This window comes from Pogonomyrmex barbatus, unplaced genomic scaffold (genome assembly GCF_055798465.1).
Source record: "Pogonomyrmex barbatus isolate J1 unplaced genomic scaffold, ASM5579846v1 scaffold19, whole genome shotgun sequence".
In the NCBI taxonomy this organism is placed as follows: domain Eukaryota; kingdom Metazoa; phylum Arthropoda; class Insecta; order Hymenoptera; family Formicidae; genus Pogonomyrmex; species Pogonomyrmex barbatus.
The window spans coordinates 3,240,038-3,249,094 of record NW_028297115.1 but is presented as its reverse complement, the minus strand read 5'-3'; the positions used below and the strand labels follow the sequence as shown (position 1 = coordinate 3,249,094).

At 32.4% G+C, this 9,057-nt stretch overlaps 2 pseudogenes; one reads left to right on the top strand and one right to left on the bottom strand.

Annotated features, from left to right (window-relative positions):
- Positions 1–1,020: 1,020 nt before the first annotated feature.
- LOC148936920 (uncharacterized) lies at positions 1,021–3,923 on the bottom strand (annotated as a pseudogene).
- Positions 3,924–6,453: 2,530 nt separating this feature from the next.
- Positions 6,454–8,969, top strand: LOC148936919 (uncharacterized; annotated as a pseudogene).
- The last annotated feature ends 88 nt before the right edge of the window (positions 8,970–9,057 follow it).

The following is a 9,057-nucleotide window of genomic DNA, read 5'->3' as shown; positions in this document are numbered from 1 at the left end:
ATAATTTCGGTGTCGACCACGAATGTAGCAGGAAGAAGAGAGCGATCCGCTCCGAGTCGCGGTTTTTAAAGGGTTCCGGAAGGGTGGGAATATCTGAGGGCGTGATGGATTTCCGTGTTGGCTTGTCAAATGATAGTTTAGGAAAATTGTGAATATAGAGGAAGGAGGGGAGCGGTGTTCTGTGAATTGTGCTCGTGTTTCCTTTTCCAGATTTCCCAGCGAATGATAGAATTAGTTTTTAGATAGATAGAATTATTAATAAAAATTCTCCCGCTAGTTCACACTCTTAATCGCTCATTGGTGTGCCAGCCAACGGCCACTAATCAGTTCTTCTTGACTGGTGCTTTTTGTGTTTCCCCACCAATGTGGGGAGTGTCATCCCCGAACGATCCAACGCGTTTCCTATCCGTTAGGGATTTGCTTTCGTAAATATTAATTTTTATTGGTGAGTCATAAACCTGTTGGCGCCGACGAGCCGGTTTACCAAGTGTTTTTTTTTGATAATGAGACATATCTCGGGAGAAAGATTGTTTATTTAGAGTTTTTTTTTTGATTGATCGGGTTATTTTTTGTTTGATCGTTCGAAGTGCTCCGTTTATGGATTAGCAGCCGTTAAATTTTTCCTTCCCGAAAGAGAAGAATTCGTGAAGTCCCCCGGACGTAACATTATTAATAAATTCTTCTACGCATTTAACGCATTTTTGAGCTAATCTTTAATACAATTTTTAACAATAACATGTTCGTAATAATTCCTTCAATTTGTCCCTTGATCTTACAAAGCGTATGTCAGTTTCTTACTTCTTCGATAAAATTGTGGATCAATGTCAAGAGCAATGTCTCAAAAACATTTGTCACAGACTCATCTATAGGGTATGTCGCTTTCCCTGTAGATTGTCTCCTTCATTAATTGCTATTATGCACATTGTTGTTCTTCGCAGTTAAAAGTTCATAGGCGTCTGGATTCTGGTGGCAGTACGCCGTCTAATTAGTTCTTCCTCTTTTTGTGCTCGGCGGTCTCATTTTCTTTTATATATATATTAAAAAAAAGAATTAATAAAATTTAATTTTTGAAAAGGTAATTTCTTTTGGATGAATTAAAATGTATTTTAAAATTTATCTGATTTGCTTTTGTAAAGTTCTTTATTATTAATATACTATTATAATTCTTCGCTCTTTCTCCTTGCACGGCTGAACTTCGACTATTAATTCACTTTACCGTAAGAATTTGCATCTGTTATCTTTATTTATCACTTGATACATATAGTTTTGTCTGATATCGATATAGAGCTCGCCTTTCGTGCTGTCTTTCGCTATCTCTTTTTATTATAATCGTGGGTATAGGATTTGAGTTTCATTGCGGAAAAAGTTGGTAAAAAAAGCGGTAAAAGTTTGACTTGAATTTTCAATTTCATTTTCTATTTCGACTTGTGTTTGTTGTTGTAGGTATTTGTGTTATTTCTTCTTGTTCATTCGTTTGTTGATTTCCTTCCTCTAGTCTTTTTTCTTCTGATTTTCTTTCTTCTTGGGGTTTTTGTTTGGCTAGATGTAATAATAGATTTGTGACTGAGTCCCAAAGCGCTCCGAAGAGATATATTGACCAATCATAAATTGTGTGAAGTGCATAGCCATGAATTAGTGTGTCTATTATTAACTTGATTGTTCTTATGCAGAAATATAGTCCAATTAGTCCTGCACTTGCGTTTCCGATAGATAGGAATGTTTCCCAAATTTTCTTCCATGCAGATTCGGTAATTTTATATAAAGAGTTTTCGTCAAGAAGATGAGAGAGTGATATTCCTTGAGGTAAGGTCTTCTATTACACCACGAGCTATTGTGTTTAAAATTCCGTTCTTCTCTGTTGGAAATATAATATGGTCTCGTAAATTTTCGAGTTCGCTGTTTGTATATATGCCGCTTGCTGCCAATGATCCAGGATCGTTGTATTGCCAAGTCGGTTTCGTCATTGGTGTTAGTTTTAATGGAGATTTGTTGTATTCCAGAATTGGTGTAATTTTATACCATCCGTCGGTTAAATAATACATTGTTGAAATTATTCTGCTGCAAGTGATTTGCGTTCCGATTTTGAAAAGAATATGAATTCGTGGTGCTAAAAAGCATGTTTCATTTCCTTTTAATACTGGTAATTGTTGATAACATTTCTTTCGTATGATGAATTTTAACTTCGACTGGAATACATTTGATTATATGAACTTCTCCTGATATTACTGCCATATATCCAGGTCCTTTCATAATTTGATATGCAAAATCATCTGGAGAATGTGTTACTATGCTAAGCGCATTTTTCATAATTTGTTGCTCCAAATTGCACCGTTGTTAAGTACATTTGTGTATAAATGATTCATTTGTGTTCGTATGTGTCTTTCTACATAAACAAATTTTGAATTTACATAAGCAAAAATATCTAAATTTTCAACTGATAATTTTTGTTTATGAATAAAAGTTCCTTTACTTTTAATTTTGAGAATTAATAATTTTGGATGTTTTGTTTTTATTAAAGTATATCCGCAAAGAAACTCTTCTCCAGTTTGAGTAAGTGCAAAAGTTATATCTTGAGTTGATAAGGAATAAATTATTTGTAATTTTTCATTTATGTTATTATTCATTTTGTTTGCTTTTCCTTCATATAATACATCATAGTAATTAAATTTACAAAAATTTATTGGTATTGTTTCTCAAAAAGTATATCTGCCCTCGATATCTATGCAATTTTCATCTGAATATTGACAAGTTGTTCCTGTTTTTAAATTAATTTGATTTGTTTCAATATTTATTACAGCTTGATATGAAATAAATTTATTGTTATTATTCCTTGTAACTACATCTTCCAAATTCCATATGAATCTGAATATTGTGTTTTTAAGCATTTTCCATCGGTTGTTACAGATCCAGCAAAAATAATTGATCTCGAAGTTGTATAATTTACTTTTAATCCATTAATTATGTTATTTATGTTTACAGTTAATGTTCCGGTTTTGTGCATATTTTTACATATTTACATTGGTCGAATGTTACATCGATTATATATTCTGCTTGCGTATTTTGTACAGTTGATATATGTGAATACATGCCGCAATAATAAATTGTTCGCAAAATTGAGACTTTATATTGTATGATATTGATAGATTCGAATTTCGACAATTGTAATAACTGAATTTTAGTTTCTTGTATTTGTGGTTCGATTAGTGGTATATTACATTCTTCTATTTCCAATAACGACAATGTTGTGACGTTCGGATTGAACATTCCGCAGTTAAAGCCGATAATTCCATAACTTTCTTTTATCAAGATCTGGATGAGAATTAAGAGGAAAATTTTCGCTTCTATCTGTTTTAAAAGAAATATTATTATTATGAATGAAATTGAAGTTGTTGCGCGGTATGAATTCAATTTTTTAGGTAATTGTCATTTTTTAGTTTTTCGAATTTTATTAGAATGAACAATCTTTGGTTTTCTTTTATAAAGAATTTTGATATTTCTATTTGGTAAAATATCCGTTATTAAATGTGGTCCGGAATATTGATCACCTAGTTTTCCTTTTCTTGGTTTGCATAAAAGGAAAACTTGATCATTAATTTGAAATTCTTGTAGATTAATTTTTTGATCATAATAATGTTTGGATTTAATATTTGAAGCTATTAAATATTCTCGAGCCAATTCTTATAAATTATGTATATTTGTCATTAATTCACATAAATAATCATCATATGTTTTTCCTTTTTCTGTATCATTAATTATTTCACTGGACAGTTGTCTGGCCACCGGTTATTTTTGCCAAATACTAATTCATATGGAGTATATCTAGTTGATTCATGTGTACTTGTATTATAAGAAAAATCATAAGAAAATATTCTAATAATTCATCTCATTTAGTAAATTTATTATCATATTGTTTCAAATATTCAATTAGTACTAAATGAGATCGTTCCAAAGCTCCACTAGTTTGTGGATAAAAGAATATTGTTTTAAATTGTTTAATTCGAAATTGTTTTGTAAATCTTTTCATTAAGTTATTCATAAAATTCGTTCTTTGATCTGTTAATATAGCCTTAGGGGCTCCAAAAATATAAATAAAATATTTTAATAATGCGTCAGCGACTTTTACGACAGTTATTGATTTTAAAGGCATTGCTAAGAATGCCTTGAAAATTTGATTAAGTGATCTTGGATTGTTAGGATGTAGGAATTTCCTTTAGATGTTTCTGGTAAAGATCCAACTATGTCCATTGATATTTTTTCAAATGAAGAAAAGGGTGTGTCAGTTATTAACATAGATTGTTTGGTTTTAACTCGAATTAACTTTTTTATTTGACATTGTAAACATTGATTTATATAATTTCGAAATTCAGTCTTTAAATTATCCCAATAAAAATTTTATCTAATTTGATTATATGTGTTAGTTACTTTACTTTTACTCCTTTATGTCCTCCACTTTTTGATGAATGAGCTTTTTCTATTATATCTTTTCGATTTTCAACTTCCGGAATTCTGAGTAGACCGTGACAAATTATTAATTTAACTGGGATTCCGATAATAGATTCTCGATTTAAGATTTCTTCTCATTTTATATTATCAATTTTTTGTTTTTGTCAATTTCTATTTTTGCAATATTTAAAATTTTAATTGAATTTTTTCTAATTGCTTCTCGTAATTTACTAGTTGTGATGATGGATCAAAAGCATTACAAAGTAGAAATTTAATTCCTAAAATTAAAGAAGGAAAAATAGGAAATATTGAAATAGTAAAGAAAGGAAATAAATTTCATCTAATTTTTATTTGCAAAAATAATATTAATAAAAAGATAACTAAGGAAACATTGCATTGTTTAACTACTAAATTACGAAAAGCAATTAAGGAAAATTCAATTAAAATTTTAAATATTGCAAAAACACAAGAAATGATTGATAATATAAAATAGGAAGAAATCTTAAATCGAATTCGAGAATCCATTATAGGAATTCCAGTTAAATTAATAATTTGTCACGATCTAGTCAGAATTCCAGAAGTTGAAAATCGAAAAAATATAATAGAAGAAGCTCATTCATCAAAAATTGGAGGCCATAAAGAAGTAACTAAAACATATAATCGAATTAGGCAAAATTTTTATTGGGATAATTTAAAGACTGAAATTCGAAATTATATAAATCAATGTTTACAATGTCAAATAAAAAAGTTAGTCCGAGTCAAAACCAAACAACCTATGTTAATAACTGACACATCCTTTTCTTCATTTAAAAAAATATCAATGGACATAGTCGGACCTTTACCAGAAACATCGAAAGAAAATTCCTACATCCTAACAATCCAAGATCACTTAACCAAATTTTCTCTAGCAATACCTTTAAAATCAATAACTGTCGTAAAAGTCGCTGACGCATTATTAAAATATTTTATTTATATTTTTGGAGTCCCTAAGATTATATTAACAGATCAAGGAACGAATTTTATGAATAACTTAATGAAAAGATTTACAAAACAATTTCGAATTAAACAATTTAAAACAACATCTTTTTATCCACAAGCCAATGGAGCTTTGGAAAGATCTCATTTAGTATTAATTGAATATTTGAAATAATATGTTAATAAATTTACTGAATAGGATGAATTATTAGAATATGCAACTTTTTTTTATAATACGAATACACATGAATCAACTGGATATACTCCATATGAGTTGGTGTTTGGCAAAATAGCCGGACAACTGTCCAGTGAAATAATTAATGATACAGAAAACGGAAAAACATATGACGATTATTTATGTAAATTAATGACAAATATTCACAACTTACAAGAATTGGCTCGAGAATGTTTAATAGCTTCAAAAATTAAATCCAAACATTATTATGATCGAAAAATTAATCCACAAGAGTTTCAAGTTAACGATCAAGTTTTCCTTTTATGTGAACCAAGAAAAGGAAAACTAGGTAATCAATATTCTGGATCATATATAATAACAGATATATTATCAAATGGAAGTATCAAAATTCTTTTCAAAGAAAAACCAAAGATTGTTCATCCTAATAAAATTCGAAAAACCAAAAAATGACAATTACCTAAGAAATTGAACTTGTATCGCGCAACAATTTCAATTTCATTCATAATAATAATATTTCTTTCAAAACAGATGAAAGCAAAAATCTTCCTCTTAATTCTCATCCAGAACGTCTTGATAGAAGAAAACTATGGAATTATCGGCTTTAACTGCGGAACATCCAACCTGAATGTCACAACATTGTCATTGGAAACAGAAGAATGTAATATACCACTATCATACCATAACCGAACCACAAATACAAGAAACTAAAATTCAATTATTACAATTGTCAAAATTCGAATCTATCAATATTATACAATGTAAAATCTCAATTTTGCGAACAATTTGTAACGACACCCGACGCACCCCCCTCAATTACGAGTAATTAATAACAGTGAGAGTCCCCGACCGATCAACCGTCGGGGCGCCGACACGGCGATCCGTCCGCGATCCCACCGTCGAGAAAAGCCCGTCGAACAGCGGACGCGGCAAAAGCGATGATCACGCGGCTTCACGTGCGCACCGCGTGAAATCATAAACACACGGAGAGGCCACCACCGCCGGCCCCGCTACCGACCGCACCACCGAACATCCTCGCGGAATTCCCGAGCGCGTTCGGCGAATTATCGCGGATATTCCGACGAGACATCCCCCGGAAACTACCCCGACCCGAGTCCGGCCGACCCGTTCCCGACGAAACCCGACCGATGGCCGGCTCGGGTATATTAAGCGAGTCCGGGAGATAAACGAGACCGATTCCCAGCGAGACAGTGACCAGTCCGACACTGCTCTCGATATTCCGAATCCTCTCCAAGAAAGCGATCTAGGGTGCTACCTATCGTGCCAGGAGCTTCTGGCCGATCGCTCCTCGAAAACTATCCACCAGCGCACAAGTAACTCACAGGTTGAGGAGCTTCTCAACCTGGGCTCCACAGAGAAAGCCCTTGTGCGCATCTTCCTTTGACGACCGAAAGGCAGGGAGCTTCCTGCATTCAAGCCGTCATAAACCTTGCACACAGCTGATCCGTCATATCAACACTCACAGCTGATCCGTCAAAACACGCCGGCCGAGATCCCCGCGCACCGTCGCGCCCGCGCCGCGCCTACCGAAGAACGCGACGAAATCCGGAGAACCGACCGCGAGCAAAAACAAGCGTATACAATACGTGGAAACCGCACGTCTTTTCGCCGTATCAACGGCGAGATAATCTGTAAATATTGTAAATATAAACCCAGCCAGTCAGCGTTGTAAATATAAACATAGAAATATCAAAAGACTCGATAATTTATTTCTCGTACCGAATCCTGACAAAACCGATCGACGCTATCCTGCAAAACCGAGCGACACAGAAATAGAGACGTTTTAAATTTATTATTGCGGCATGTATTCACATATATCAACTGTACAAAATGCGCAAGCAGAATATATAATCGACACAACATTCGACCAAAAATATAATAAAACCGGAACACTAACTGTAAACATAAATAACATAATTAAGGGATTAAAAGTAAATTATACAACTTCACATCAATTATTTTTGCCGGATCTGTAACAACCGATGAAAAATGCTTTGTAACACATATTCAGATCCATATGGAACTTGGCAAGATGTAGTTGTACAAGGAATAATAATTATAAGTTTATTTTCATATCAAGCAATAATAAATATTGAAACAAATCAAATTAATTTAAAAACAGGAACAATTTGTCAATATTTAGATGGAAATTGCAGAGATATTGAAGATAAATATACTTTTTAGGAAACCATACCAACGAATTTTTGTAAATTTAATTATTATGACGTATTATATAAAGGAAAAGCGAACAAAATGATTAGTAATATAAATGAAAAATTACAAATAATTTATTCTTTGTCAACTCAAGATATAACTTTTGCGCTTAGTCAAACTGGAGAAGAGTTTCTTTGCGGATATACTTTAATAAAAACACAACATCCAAAATTATTAATTCTTGAAATTAAAAATGAAGAAACTTTTATTCAAAAACGAAAATTATCAGTTGAAAATTTAGATATTTTTGCTTATGTAAATTCAAAATTTGTTTATGTAAAAAGACATATACGAACACAAATGAATCATTTATACACAGATGTACTTAAACAACGGTGCAATTTGGAGCAACAAATTATGAAAAATGCACTTAGCATAGCCACACATTCTCCAGACAATTTCGCATATCAAATTATGAAAGGACCTGAATATATGGCAGCAATATCAGGAGAAGTCGTCCATATAATCAAATATACTCCAGTCGAAGTTAAAATTTATCATACGAAGGAATGTTATCAACAATTATCAGTATTAAAAGGAAATGAAACATACTTTTTAGCACCACGAACTCATATTCTTTTCAAAATCGGAACGCAAATCACTTGCAGCAGAATAATTTCAACAATGTATTATTTAACCGACGGATGGTATAAAATTACACCAATTCTGGAATACAACAAATCTCCATTAAAACTAACACCAATGACGAAACCGACTTGGCAACGATCCTGGATCATTGGCAGCAAGCGGCATATATACAAACAGCGAACTCGAAAATTTACGAGACCATATTATATTTCCAACAGAGAAGAACGGAATTTTAAACACAATAGCTCGTGGTGTAATAGAAGACCTTACCTCAAGGAATATCACTCTCTCATCTTCTTGACGAAAACTCTTTATATAAAATTGAAATCTGCATGGAAGAAAATTTGGGAAACATTCCTATCTATCGGAAACGCAAGTGCAGGACTAATTGAATTATATATTTCTGCATAAGAACAATCAAATTAATAATAGACACACTAATTCATGGCTATGCATTTCACACAATTTATGATTGGTCAATATATCTCTTCGGAGCGCTTTGGGACTCAGTCACAAATCTATTATTACATCTAGCCAAACAAAAACCCCAAGAAGAAAGAAAATCAGAAGAAAAAAGACTAGAGGAAGGAAATCAACAATCAAATGAACAACAAGAAATAACA